Raw genomic sequence first — 16,223 nt, 5'->3', positions numbered from 1 at the left:
TTACGTTCATGTGATGTTATTGTAATAAACTATAATTGTAGAGATAGGTTAAAATGGTCACTAGAATGGACAAAATAAGGTAGCTCCGATCCCCAACAAATTACAGGAAAAAAGATTACGATGGTATGGCCACATTCAACGGAAACCAGATAACCACGTGGTAAAAACTGCCTTAAGCCTCCCAGAATTCCCAAGAGGGAGAGGGCGTCCAAAAGCTACGTGGTGGTCTAATAACAGAAAGGAACTGAAAACCCTTCAACTTGATGCAGGGACAACCCAGGATAGAGTGGCCTGGCGCAAATTAATAAGGAGACCCGACCCCAAATAAAGGGAAAAGGGAAGGAAGAAGAAGAAGAAGAAGAGTAGAGATAGGTTAAAATTTCTTGGTTGACGAATAAAGTCGACGCTCTGCTATGGGTATATATGTAACAATCAAATTGCCTCCGTGTGGAGCGTTGTCCCCATGTTGGGAAACATTGGCTTTGACGCTTCCTGATCTTGCAGTAAACTCAGATTTATTTTAAAATTTTTGTTAAATGTATAAAATTTATTTTTACTTTGCCATTCTTTTAAAATAAACATGACATAAAAGTACAGAAACCACGCGGTCAAGGTTGTTCATCGTATGAAGCCGGGCTAAGATGAAACGAGGTCAACGACCCCCAAGTGGTTACATCATATATATGCATAACATATATACATTTACAACGACATTTATTCACGTAAGAGACGATCTGATCGTACCAAATACTTTGTTGCTAAAAAAAACTATTGATATAAAGTTTCTCTTTAAATTTAAAAACAATACTGCGACTAAACATCCTGTATATGTTATTTCATTATACGTTAACATTTCGTCTATCGAATCGAATAAACCCGTAATATTAAAAAACAAATTTTACAGGAGAAACAAAAAAAAATATTTAATAATTTTAATTACATTCAACCTACAATCTATTTCGTTTTCTGTATCAATGTATTTAATTTATATTTATATATTCCAAAAATTATCTGAGTTATTACTGAAAATGGATTTTACTGGAATATAAATTTTAACGTTTTTGAGAGTAATGTCTTTTATGATGTTTATCGAGTGAAATTTGATATTGACCATCATTACCAAGGCTGCAATACGATATTATTCATGTGTACATTTCTGCCAACTCCTTTACCGCAATATTTTTTTTACGTTGTCTTAGTTTGTATATATTAGGGGGAACGGAAAGTAATGTCGCTTTATTCAATTCACACGACTGTATTTTTAACAAGTTTTTATTTCTAATAAACAATATATTCACCTTCGTTATCAACCTTTTGCTATCTAGTATACAAAATCAATGCCAAATCAGATCTGTATTTTATTATAGTTTTTTTTTAACTATTTTATGGATGCTACGTTAATTTACGAAAGTTTTTTTTTTTTAATTTTATTTTTAATTGGAATATTTTTAAAAAGTAACCGTCAGCCATGTTTCGATGAATTGTGTGAATTTATGTACGTACGTATTGACCTGAGTTTGCTATGGTAGGGATTTATATGCAAGATCGAATTAGAAATAAAATAATTCGTACACTAATGGAAGTGTATAGTCCAGAAAATTGGCAAATATTAGAGGGACCGGAAAGTTATGTCGCTTAAATTCACACGACTACATTTTTATCAATTTTTTTATTTCTAATCAACAATATATTCACCTTCGTTATCAACCTTTTGCCATCTAGTGTACAAAATCAATGCCGGAGCGGTAAAAACCAATCGGTTTTTCTGTAAAATATATCGACAGAAACGACATTACTTTTCGATCCCACTAATGTATCCATAAAAATCCTAGAAATAGCCAAAAAATATCTCAAATTATATAACCCTACCTGTTGATGCCGCATTTGACAAACGGAACAAATTTGCAATATCATAATACGGGTTTATTCGATGGAGAGCGAAGATTTGTTCCAATAGGTGAAAAAACACTAATAGAATAGTAACTGCCTTCCTGTTTGAGCAATGCCCCGCGAAATACACGGACAGACGGACAATTGCATGTCAAGGTTACTAACTAACCATATTGAAATCAAACGATATATATAAATATAAATTTGACATTATGATTTATATTACTTTACCCGGCGATGAATATTGCACATTGACCTTTGAAAAGAGACAATCGGATAATTTCGGCTTCGTAGAGCATTATCTCTGTCCCACACTACCTATGTGACGTTTTGTCAGTCGTTGTTCAAGTGCGACAGAGATAACGCTCTACGAAGCCGAAATTAGCCGATTCTCTCTTTCCAAAGGTCGATGTGCAATATTTCTCGCCGGGTACTTTACTTAAGTCATTTAATTTTTAAATGGTAACATCGAAAAGTATGACAACCTCCTACTTACAGTCTGCAAACACGTAATAAAAAGCTTGTTGTATTATTTAAAATAAAAATTAATTTGTCGAGCTGTTTGCTTGAATTTTACTTCAGAACTTAAGTTCCATTTATAAAATAAACCTTTTTTTATACATAAACGGGATGTTTAGAAGTCATTAGACAGCAAAAAAGCTTTTATAACCTAATCAAATTGTATAAAGGGATCATTTTGAAATATGCAACATTATTTTTTTCTATACTAGTGTAAAATATCTGCCAGTGATCCGAATTTTGGACACTTTTTCTTCTTCTTTTCAAAAGATAATCGCCAAAACGCCTCCAAAGATCGCCACGATGATCAGTCTTGCACTGCCCGCATCCGGGGATTTCCCGCGAGCTTAAATATGTCGTCGTTCCATCGGGGACTACCCACGTCGCGTCTACTGGCTCGATGTCGCCACTGGAGAATCTTTTGGCTCCAATCTTTTGCACATGTGCCCCTTTTTCTTACTATATTAATTAACGTAATTATATTATAATTACGTCATCTATTCATAAACCATTAAATTTTCGATAGTATGAACTACACATCAATAGATAACAAATGTGCTATGCATTGACACTTTTAAAGCTTTTACATCTATTTCCACTTACTTTATATATCAGTAAAGGAAAAAATTATCGCCGGGAAATTCCTTGGAAGCTACCTAATACGGGATATCCCCATCCTTCGGTTTTCCGACAACCCTACGATCATAATTGTAATTTCCAGGACTTTTGTGTACATATGGCACGCAGTGATCACAATAAAACTTTTAAAATTTTAACTAAATTGCTAAAAAATATAAAAAAACAACGAATTTTACAAAAACATCTATTTTCGCAACCTTTAAAATTTTTATCATCATCATAAAAGGTAAAAGACGTTCAATGCAAGGCATAGACTTCACTCTGACATATAGTTTTTTTTTTCTATTTCAATGCGACATGACAAGTTCTGGCAGTATAGTCTTTTTTTTTATGGCCCCCGCTATTGGGGGCCTCTCGTACTCCTATCTTTGGTGGGCAGGGACTTTACGGGCAATTTATTTATTCACATAGTTATTATTTCCATTCTCTCCTTTCGTTCTTCACATATTCTTTCAATCTATTCTTTCATGCGACATTTCTGCTATCTTTCCCTTTTACTCTGTGACGTTTCATTCCCCTCTCATTACATGTTACATTTTATCTTTATTTCTTTTCGTTTACATTTTTATCACATTTTATATCACATTTTGAGTTACATTTTATCACATTTTTTCTTATTGTCTATTTAAAATTTTTCTTATTTTCTTTAATTTTTATTTTTTTCTATCACTTTTTTAATTATTTCCTTGCAGTATGAGAGAAATTCTTCTCTAGTATCCTTTTCGCCTATCAGGGAGGCTATTGACTCCTCGCAGTATAAAGTCTGTAGGATCAGATGTAAAAAAATATTTTAATAGGTTAAAATTATTTCATTTCATTTCCAAATACCTTATGTTTTTTACAATACTTTAGTTAGATTTTTTCCACGAAACAATGGTCAATATATTTTATTCTTCACAAATTGTTTTTTTCCTATAGGTTTACATTTTGTTTCGTTTTACTTTTAAATATTTTACACTTATAACTAATCACACATTAGTTTTCGAAATTCAAAACTTGAATCTAACTGCCTCTTGACATTTACGAGATATGTCAAGTCATGTGTCAATTAAATTTGTGTCATGACACATAACTGTCAGCATTATAGTAATCACATAATTGCCAGTAAACTAGAGATACGTTGGGAGGAAGTAGACATACGTCAAGCCGTTTGTTCTGATACATCACGTGTACGTTTTGTCAATCGCGTCCTCATTTGTCTCACTTATAACTATATATTTCTTTGCACACTATATTCTTAAATATCTTTTGTCAGCTGTAGGACGCCCACAGCTGGACATGGACTTCCTTCATAGATGTCCAATAAGACCGATTTAAAGCTGTCTGCATCCAGAGTCCTTCCACGACCTTATCGCAGACGTCGTACGCTGGTATTGACAGATAATAGTCTCCACTTTCAGAACTATCTCATGTGCGTCTTGTCAATTGAATCATGTCTCACGGCTCACATATCTCACGCAGCGCACTCACTCGAGCATGTATTCGTTCCTGTTTCATGGTGAGGAGAATGGTAGACAAGAGTAATCAGAGAAGATATATTCACATCATCTTATGTTATTTATTTATTTACACTTTATTGTACACCGAGATTATAACTAAAAAGAAATCATTTATATACAGGTAAAAGAGGTGGTCTTATCGCTCGAGGCGATCTATACCATACAATCGTTGGATGGAGATGAGAGACATGAAGAGAAGGGCATTTTTTATACATATGTACAGAGACTGTATACTATCTACACGAGCTATCGCAACAGCAGCAACCACATCACTGATGGCATCTGAATTCAAATCGGCGTTCGAATTTCAAACGCACAATAATGATTTGTCATTAAAGTATTGTGGTCATACTGGCCAGCAACACGGAGCGTGAATAACACAATGTATTTGAACAACAGGACAAGACATTTGACAAGCCGTTTGTTCTCATACATCTCGTGTGCGTCTTGTCAATCACGTTCTCGATCTTATTTGTAACAATATACTACCTTCGCACACTAGCAAAATATAATTGCTGTGTGTAAAGTACACCAGCAGTACATATAAATTAAAATTACATTAGAAGTTTCCGTGTAAATAATGGTTCTGTTATGTGTTCCTTTATAGGTGACATTATATTAAAAAAAAAATATTTTATATAACATCAGACCACTTTAATTGAAGAGAAATATGATCACATCAAGAGGAAACATCTGGCTTATGACTTTAGACACCAAAAGAGCTATTAATTTGAATTTTTCCGGCGTGCAATCTTCTTCAAGGCTGTATTCTTCCAAATATTCAATTAAAATTAAAAATATGTTATGGATACAGTGAAATATTAAGATGGTTTCACACTGACATCTACTGCTGAACGTACCCCCCCCCCCCTCCGTCCTAGATTTCAAATAAGACCACTTTAACCTTTTAAGTGCCATGAGGACCGCCGGCTACCTAACAATTTTTCATCTGTACATCTAAGGAATATTATTTTTTTCCGACCCTCCGGTAATTATTAGCTTCATTAGGCACCTAGCAACTGGATCACGGGATGGTATACAATTTGCAGCATGTTTTAGAAGCGGTTACCATGGGTGCCAATGAGACCGCGAGCGGCCTCACTTTTTATATAAAATTTACATTACAATATGTATATAGTAACCTGTCTTTGTATTGAATTCACAATTTATTCATATTTCAAAGCTGGCTTTGAAAACCTATCGTGTTTTCTGTGTTACAAAAACGTGACCCGCCGGTGACCTCATGGCACACAGAGTACTCTGTTGCCTTTAAATGCCATGAAGGTCGCAGGCGGTCTCAGTACATAATGATATACATAATGTGTTATATTCATTCATAGAATGTAAAGATCCCAAATTTTCACATAAGGAAAGCCTACACTTGATATTTCCATTTGGCACCTGGGGAAGTCATGGCCAAAACAGCTTGGCAGTTAGAAGGTTAAGGCCTGTAATCTGACCGGACCGTACTATACTCTTAAAACTTAAGATCTTCGCGACCGTCTGTTCGCGTTAAATGATCACTGCCAAGTAATGTCGTTTCTGTCGACATATTTTACAGAAAAAACCGATTGATTTTTACCGCTCCGGCATTGATTTTGTATACTAGATGGCAAAAGGTTGTTCATAACGAAAGTGAATATATTGTTGAATAGAAATAAAAACTTGTTAAAAATGTAGTCGTGTGTAAGCGACATTATTTTCCGGTCCCTCTAATATTTGCCAATATTCTGGACTATACACTTCCGTCAGTGTACGGATCCTTTCATTTCTTATTTGATCTTGCATATAAATCCCTACCATAGCAAACTCAGATCATACGTACGTTGATAAATCCACACAATTCATCAAAACATGGCCATTACTTTTTAACAATATTCAAATTAAAAATAAAATGTAAAAAAAACTTTCGTAAATTGACATAGCATCCATAAAATAATTTAAAAAAAAACTATAATAAAGTATCGATCTGTCAGAAGACGCTTCTACTAGTTCAATGAACTCTATAATCAATGGCACTGAGAAATTTTATTCACAAAATACGTAATATATTCATTAAACTTGTTGGTTTAGTTATGATGTCATGGTAATGTAAATTAAAAAAAAAAAACTATATTCGGTTTTCTGTAGGTAAGCAATAAAAATTGTGAATTTTTTCATTGCTACTAATATGTTCACAGCTGGACATAGATCTCCCCATATATCCAATAAGACCGGTTGAAAGCGACCCACTTTTCTTACGACTACGCTAAGCTTGCCGGTTTCTGGTTTCCACACGAAAGTCTTAAGGTCAGAGTGGCCGTTTGTTCAGCGCGCTATATTGGCTGCCCCCTGCCACTTATGCTTGGGCTGTGTCGATCCATCTACGGATCTCCGCAATTCCCATTCGATCTCATAAAAAAATCCGAGAAATTTAAAATATTTTATTTAAATCCGTACCACATAAATTAGCATAAATAATTATATTTTTATTGATATATAAATAATTATTACCGCAAAATCGTTGACGTAAAAACATAAAAAGAAATGTGTTAAAAAATTATGTTGCACAAAAAGTTTTTACTTTTAAATAAATACACGAAAGAAACTATAATTCAAGGCTGTCAAATGGAAGAGGAACTTCCTAATAATTACGGAAGTAAATTGCAACGTATCGATTCGACCTTATTTTAAAAATATTTATAATTTTTTCAACGATTTATTATGTGTAATATCTTCGTTATTTAATATAAATTACTTGTAATTGCGCTAATACCTACGTACTGCGCATATATCCTTGTATCAATTTGAAATCGTGTGTTTCATATTAGCGTCTTGTGATGCTGCGTGATGATGTTGTTCTAAGCATTATTTACAAATAAGCTCGCAAACTACCATCCGGTTCGCACAATTACACAACTTTTAAACCTACATAACCTCTGGAAGCACAACAACGTATTTATTTAGTTAATCAAAATTAATTATAACGATTTACTTAATATAAAAGAAACATTCAACACATGATGCGGTATTGACAAGAGCGAAACAGAACAAGAAGACGTACAAGTAAATATTATAACAAACAGTTCTAGCAAATATCGGAAAATATTACTTACATACTCAGAAATCACTGTGGAAGTTTGTTCTTCTTGTTATCGCGTAGCACTTCAACTTATTTCATAGCTTTAAGTGAATCCTATACATACATAACTTACTTAACGGACGATATTTACAACAAAATAGGCAACAGTCATCCGTTCAATATCTGGCTGCGGCCATTTTGGTATTGCCGTCTTTGAATATTTCATTTGTCATAATCATATGACATAAAGTAAGGTCTACATTCACGTATAACAACTGTAACAGTAGTAAATATTTTAGATAAAATATATGTCTCTGTAGTAACATTATATCTAACAGCTAAATCCAATTAATACTATTTATGGAAATAGGGCTAATTAAACATGTTATAAAAAACAATTTTGTTATATCGAACCGAGCTAATAGAAATTAGTAAACACAAAAAATATATCATAACCTCATTCGTTGACTTCGGTGATAAAATGTCAATCAATATAATATGAAGAAGAAAAAAATACATGAATATTTTGTCTAAAAAAATAAAAAACACTCCAGACTCTATTAAGCTCCATTGACAGTTTTCAAAATACTTTGAACAAACATTTTGTGGAGATTGTGGGTGTTCAACTATATTTGACAATGTATTCTGTCTTCTAAATTATGTATTATTTAGTTCACAATCATAGTAAAAAATTATAACAAATTTAAAAAGTTGCAGTAAAAAAATTAAAACCTCTTGATAAGGAACATGTCACTCACAATAAGGGTATAGAAAATGTATATTTGTATAAAGATATAATACCATTAATAGTACGAAATAAAATTATTATTAATTTCGTACTATAAATGGTAATACACAAAAAACTATTGCATTAACTGCCGATATTCTTGATAGTAACCATCACGGTGATCTACGATTTATCACTATGTTACTATATAAAATAACATATCCTCATATTACAAACATAACCTCGATTTTGCACAGGTTGTGTATAGGCTTTGATATAGCAACACAGCGTATACAGTTTGTGTCATAACCTTTTTAATGAATTCAAATTAAAAATCAAGGGGATATGTCATATTTGACATATAGCATAATCTCTCGGTTTTTTGAGCAAAAGAATTGCAGTGTATAAAATAATGCTCAGAAAAATGTGTTATTTAACATTATAGTTTTGTTCGCATTCACATATTGATGCAGGTTAAATTCGACAAATTAATAACTAACGACCGACGATTTGCTAGTTTAATTTATAAACATACGTCCGTATTATCACAAAATAATTTACATTTAAGTTGCTATTGTTTTTAAATTAAAATAATAAGTAAGTGAGTGCCGTATTACATTATAAGATATTTTAAAATTTTGCTTGTTTAGTTTAATAATTAAGCATTTTTATGATACGATGATAATAATATACATTTTAATGAACCGCGATAGCCAAAAATAGCTATCTCGGCTCTATCCGGAACGTGTATTTGTTAGCCTTTAGTAAAATTAAAAATAAATGAATAAAGAAGTGATTTTTTATTCTTACCTAAACTACCAGCAGATCCAAATAATTGTTACTAAGATACATACAAATAAACAATAATAAATGTATTTTATATTTATTGTGTTAATAGAAAAATATTAAGTTAGTAAATTTTTTCTTAAAGGCTTTATAAGAACAAGCTAGTATTCTACACAACTTAAAAATAAGTCAAATTTTATTCTATAATTCATTCATCTAATTTATTTTTAATTCTGTGGAGGACATAGACCTCCACACACAATGGTACAAAAGAGGCTAAAATAAAAGTTACTATCTAAATATAATATTGATATTTACATTTTGCTTATTTATTAAGAAGTTATCTTATCCTTCTTTGTCTTTGTTAACTAGTGTGTCCAAATCCTTTGAGTATACTGGCCGGATAAAATCTCTAATATGCAAACATATGAATTGAATGATATAAATGCAATATTTCTTACACAATACATAGGCCCCTGACCATATAAGTAAGCTTTGGAGTGGAACTGTCAAGGGAAGCATAAACATGGCCATCAAAACAAATCTGGCTCAACATTATTTATGCGAGTACAATGTGGAAATGCATTAATAAGTAATGTAAAGTGTGAGGCATGCAATAGATTGTCCTGTAAATTCACTGTGTGTGCTTTCCTTTGCTTCACCATAGGGGATTGAACCTTATACATAATTTTTAAACTTTAATCATATCCTTTGTACAATAAATACAATCATTTTTCACTTTTAATTTTAAACCTCTAATAAACTGTTAATTACAGTAACATTTAAAAGTTTTCTTTTTATAAAGACGAATTTATTTGTTTATTTATTTTAAAATGGAAAGGAAATGTATTAGAAAAACCGATAATAATTAAAAATTAAACGGCCATTTTGCTCAAGACAATCTCTTCCAGACAACCTTTGAATGGAGATGAAAGGCATATCGGTAAGTTCTGTTTAGAGTTTGAATAAAAATTCAGAAGGATATATTTGTGACTTTTATTTAAATAATTGTAGACCGAGTCTTAACCCGCTAATATGTAATAACACAGCTAAGGTAACTTAATGTGAAGAATATATTCATTTAATTTATATTTATACTATCTTAATACAGATATTTTGCTATGTACAAAGTGTACCAAACATCTAATGGTATGTGGTACAATTTTGCAATTATATCAATACCATTTTAGTTATAAAACTACATGGTTGGATATGGGCTTTCCTTAGAGATTATTATATACTTTAATACAATTAAAGCCATCTTTTCAGCCAATAGACGTCGACTGCAAGGCATGGAGCGACTTTCAGTGACTATGTCATTGAGAACCTTACAGCACCAGTATCCGTTATTTGCACGAGCAGTGTGCATCATCCTCTGATACATCAGACAAGCATTTTTTCAAGCTACATCCATAACCTTGAATCTTCTGCAGATTTAATTTCGGATTCAATCTCACACTAAACACTCACTCAGATGTAAAATTGATATTTTGAACTTAAAATTGGTTTTGTTAAACCACTTATTTTACAGCATAATGGAAACAAAATTGGACTTTGTGTAGTTTTATGGCTCTCCTGTGTTCACTTATACATTTTCATCAACTTAATGATGCTTAATTAATAGCAATGTTACTTATAATTGGATTGTCTTATTGTTAATGATGGCGAACTTAAATCTTGGTTGGTTACAGCAGAGGAAGGTAGACAGAGAAGGCAGAAGAAGACAAAAGAGAAAAAGCTTAGCCATGTTATTATTTTTTTATATAAATTACCTTCTAAACTTCATACAACATAAATTTAAGATTTAAATATTAGAATTCACAAGAGGTGAAAGAATTTGAATACTGTTACTGGACAAACTCACAATGATTACCAAAAATATTTTTAATTTATGTATATAAATACTTTTCGGTTTTATACTTTAAATCTATATAATGTATTTGTATTGGCAGTTCGTAAAGATATTCTAGATAACACGTAAATTTATTTCTAGGACTTCTTTTTTTATATATTTTTTTTTAATTTTTCTGCATAACGGTAACAGATTGAGAATTTCAGTAGGTACGTGTCTTACAAAAAGTGTTAAATAAAATTGGAACATATTAAATGTATTATATGTCGTATCGCTGTCGCTTCATATTTTTTAATTTCGATTCTATAGGTTGTCTCGGATGAAGTTAATGCTGTTAGGCCTGGGGGCTTTTACAGCTTCACCAGAACCGAGTTCAGGGAGAAATCCCTACACGAGCTAATTTGTAGTGTAGTATATGAGACTACTGTGGTACAAAACCGTACGCTTTGGAGGACAGCGAGGACCACTTAGCAATCTAAGGTCAATCGGCGAGGCGATATACGTATTGGTTTGTAAGTTGTATGGTGCTTGGATTTGTGGCATCACACTGGTTAATGTATGCAATGTGAAGACGCTGGTAGAGTGGTTGTGGATGAGAACGGCGCTTGAACTTGCTGTGTTATGGGTATCCACAGCGTGTGGTGAATGGCACTTGGATTGTGAGAACCCTAAGATGGTATCAGTGAAGACGCCTTCAGGACGCCCCTTGAGGATCAAGTACCTCCTGTGGTAGGTATTACGAGACGCGCTTGCTATCAGTGGGTATAGAGGCTGACTCGGAAAAGAAGGAAAAAGGTCTTTGAGTAAGCCTGAATAAACTGTACACAACATTTTCATATGTTTATGCAAGAAACATATTAGCGCCATCTGTCGACGTTGTTCGAAACTGCAATTCCGACAAATATTTTGAAATTCAAAATTATTTTACTATTGATATTTAAATTTGAAAACACAATATGAAATCTGTAAACAAGAACAGAAATGGAATAAAATGGTGTACAAGACTAAACATTTAAATGACATGTATATTGGAGAGGTTTATTTATGGAATTGCCAATGTCATAAATTGTTTATTTAAAAAATGATTCATTAGTAAAGAAATTCTTTAAATTTATTTTTTGAATAAATTATAGTTCTTAGTTGACAGTATTAATACATTATATAAGCGAAAAGGGTTTTAAAAATATTTTCAAATTTTTACAGTAATAATTTTGATTGTTATGTGATTATAAAACACAGCTGATGGCTTATTGCAGATTAGTTCGCGAGCTTAGTAAGAGATAATATCTATTTATTTATTACCTATGCGGTGGGTGCGGTCCGCACCGGGCGGCACTTACCTTGGGGCGGCATTTTTTATATTTACTTATAGTTGTAAAAAGCAACTTATTCATTTCATATCTATTTTCTTTCTTGAATAATAAATAAAAATTCTGTTCCCAACATTGTAATTTTGTTAAGAATTTTTTTAACAATTTCAATCAGTGTCGCTAGTTGCGAAAGAAGCTTCTCAAAGTTGAAGTTGATAAAAAATTATCTTCGTTCTACAATGAGTGAATTAAGACTACAAAATCTTGCAATATTGTCAATAGAACAAGAAATTACAAATAATATAAATTTTAAGAGCATTATACACGAATTTTCTGGTATTAAAGCTAGAAGAGTAGGTATTATATAAATATGTTTACGAGTGCATACAAATATGTCTAAAAAATTTACTGTGTATTAATTAATATTGATTAAATAACTTAATAATTTAATTATGTGTATTAATTTATAAAAACCACTATTTGATTGACTTATAATAGAAAGGGCGGCAAACTGGAGATCGCCTCAGGCGGCAAAAGTTCTTGGTACGCCACTGGCACGAGGGACATCGGATGGTGATGGAGGCAGTGGCAGTGGGTTCTCAATTAGGTTGTGGGGGAATCGCTGTTCACCAGAGTACTAGCTTAAACCCACAAAGTCCCCAAGAGTTAAACAGTAGAAATAGCGTCTTGTAGAAAGAAAAAAAGAAGTTAGGGAACAATGAAATTTGATTACGTAGATTCTCTTTTATTAGTTTATCGTACGCGTTGAAAATGGTCATAAGTGTCAATTATGACAAAAGACATCTTTATATCTATTTAAATGTGCTTAGCAGTGCGAATATTGCTTGTTATACCTACCTGACAAGAATCAACTTACATCAAAAACAATACTTTTACTTTCTTACTACATTTCTTCTACCTTTTCCTTTTATTTGATCCTTTCATTCCTCACTTCGTTCCTCAGTTTTACATTTCTTTATCTTGTATTATTGTTTTTACACATTTTGTTCTATTTACATTTCAACTTTTGTTTCTATTAATTACTTTTGCCGCGATTTTCCGGCAAAATTGAAGGAATGTTGGTTTCTTCTCTTCGTCATTTATTAGCGAGGTTATAGTCTCCTCGCAGATCTTCGCGTCTAATCAGCATTTGGTATAGACTCGGAGTCCTCCGGATTCGAGACAGTGGGCTACCAGGTGGACCACGGTCTGGACCAAACCCGGTTCACAGAAGCACGAGAGATCCTCTTTGAGCTTAAACCGATGAAGATTCTCAGAAAAGCCCCCGTGCCCCGTGAAGAGCTGGACCAAGAACACGCCCACCTCGACATTGTGGAGCACGCGGTAGGCTGAACTGGCGTCCAGGACGCTGAGTGGGTTAAAAGCGTCAACCTGATCTTTGGTCTCGATAAAACACAAGTCACATTCACACCCACAGCCAAGAAATGCTGAATAATAATCGATCAACACAGCTATCCATTCCAGAGTTTCTTGGGTCATCATTGAAATTACTCTTCAACAAAGAAATAGCGTATACTCAACACTGCCTTTTCCGTAGACCAACATGGGGGGTGGGGATATCCCGTGTTATTGTGCCAATTATGATATATGCTGCTGGCATATGGGGGCAAGCGGTTCGTAAGAGAGGCATAATTGAGCGGTTGTTGAGTACGCAATAAGGCTTCGCCACCAGGATCATACGAGTGTTCAAGACCATGTCCACCACAGCGTCTCTCGCTGGACTCTCCCCTCTCGACTTCAAAGTCCGGTGTGTCAGGTTCTGGAACTCCCAAGCCTTGATAGCGTCTCTCACGTATTACTTCATGACACAGTTCTAGATCGCCTTATACCACCCCACAAATGATTACACCCCGATAGTAGAGTATTCAATTCCGTCCATTATTCCTCTAGAGTTAATCAAAAGGGTCCATCCTCTCCCCATGTTTCGATCATCTACAATTTTGGAAGCAAGTTGAAGGACACTTCAACTTGCTTCCAAAATTGTAGAAGAAAGCCGAGCTCCTTGCCTTTGGGTAAGTCTTTTTTTAGTGGACATAATAGACCAGCAAGCGCGACGTTCCTACGCCCCCCCCATAAGGTGGACAGACGCCCTTGTTATAGTCATTGGAAGATATTGGATGGAAGCCACTTTATATACCCAACAGTGGACACCCCACAGCCACGTTTTGGACATTGTCGGTGCATCACAAATTTCGTAAAAACGAACGTATCAATGGATAATTGTATTACAAATACAAAAGCATTCTAAATAAATTTGAATGAATAGACATAACTTGCCTCTCTCATGTACTATACATATCAACATTAACAAATTTTGTACATCAAATTTATAAAACTACAAAAGTTGTATTATAAAATCCTGCGGCTTTATAGAGCTTGCAGGAGGCACGGCAAAGCTGCACGTCGAAACAACGGGTAAGTTTCACTTTAGCGATTTCTCTGCGCTAAACTACAGGTGTTCACCATCAATTCTTACAAGAAAAACACTAACTGAGCGTCGTAGATGGTGCCAGCTGGTGATGACTCGAGAACCTTTCCGCCCCAACGACCTCCAGATGCAACAGCGATATATTCCGCCCACAGCCACTTTAAATGAGCAATCCTTCGAGATTAATTAATTATCGATTTTCATATCAGATCAACCTGTGTGTACAACATAATACAAATTTAAAAAAAGTAATTAAACGGATATTTATTATCTCTTTGATTGTAATAATTTGAACACAATATAAACAAAGCTAATCTAAAGTATTGTTTTTGATTATGTTCGTTAAGAATGCTATACGCATAAAAAACAAAACGGATGACGTGAAATTAAAAATGGAATGTTATTGAACGTTTCCCCTATAACAGATAACGTATCGTGCATTTAACGGAAGTGATAAATATAAAGATAAAAAAATTCCATTTTAAAACTATGTTATGTCTTAATAATTCTCGCTAAAAACTATTATCTACGATTTACATCTTATAAGAGGCTTTGAGTTATAAAGATTAGATTCTTAGTATACAACTAATTTATAATCAACATCAACATACGAGGAAAAATATATCCATTTTTAATTCTCATTATTTTTCAAATCATAAAACTATAGCAATTGTTTGACCATGTGCAAGTTTCGCTATCTGTATATATATGTATGTTAATGTAAGCATGTACCGGGTGATTGTCTCGTGCCGATAGAAGCCCACTACTGGGCAAAGATCTTCCTCTAAGATACCAAAACCACCACGGGTGGCTGGATTGACAACGGCAGTGTGGTATTATGCTACATAAAAAACGTTACTGCAATTCCTCTAAAACTATATTTGAACAATGGCAATTCATATAATCAATGATTGAATCCCGAGAATCAAACCTGCGATATGTCTCAGTCCTTTACAGTTGGGCAATCACTGCTTCAGTAGTGAAAGGTTATAAGTGTAAAAACATTAAAGGATTGAATCTATAGCTCATTCTTCACTAAAAAGTTCTACAGCTTTCACAACATATTTCCAATCACCTGTATAAAGAGATCACTTTAAAATAAGTTACAATTATTTATTTTTTCTTTTCGAATGCGACTGGCGAATTACTTCTGTCAGTACAAAGTCTCAAATAAATAGTGTCAATGTCGTAAATAACTTTACTAAACATGTACATCAGAATTTTAATTGTTATTACGTTTAATTGTAGTTAGCCTTCGGTTAGCTTTTCTAAATAAATAAAACTAAATATCATTGTTTAAACTAAGTCATGCGAGAGAGAAAGAATATCAGTATTTAATGCAAGACCGATCCTCGAAGCGAATTTTGGAGGAGGTTCAGTGCTTGCAGCATGCGTTTATCGTATAAACATAAGGATTATCCTATCTTTTTACGTAGAAGGTAAACCCTACACGGCACTCTTCTGTTGCGGTGACAACAAAAGGGTTACGTC

The 16,223-nt window shown here is 33.5% G+C and overlaps 1 protein-coding gene across 3 annotated transcripts in view; it reads right to left on the bottom strand.

The window, feature by feature from the left end:
• The window catches only part of LOC137922700 (uncharacterized), a 35,929-nt gene extending 28,141 nt beyond the window's left edge, over positions 1 to 7,788 (bottom strand). For 2 of the 3 annotated variants that reach the window (XM_068765729.1, XM_068765727.1), the window contains exon 1: positions 7,643 to 7,788. The gene's annotated coding sequence lies outside the window, so the exon portion shown is untranslated. The remainder of the gene's footprint in view (positions 1 to 7,642) is intronic. The other variant, XM_068765728.1, reaches the window with a different exon arrangement.
• Positions 7,789 to 16,223: the final 8,435 nt, after the last annotated feature.

The sequence above is a fragment of the Battus philenor genome, unplaced genomic scaffold (genome assembly GCF_028537555.1).
Source record: "Battus philenor isolate CCGP_79_NKW_IND1 unplaced genomic scaffold, ilBatPhil1.0.hap1 SCAF_20, whole genome shotgun sequence".
In the NCBI taxonomy this organism is placed as follows: domain Eukaryota; kingdom Metazoa; phylum Arthropoda; class Insecta; order Lepidoptera; family Papilionidae; genus Battus; species Battus philenor.
The sequence above is the reverse complement of the archived record's forward strand: the minus strand, read 5'-3'. Positions and strand labels throughout refer to the sequence as shown.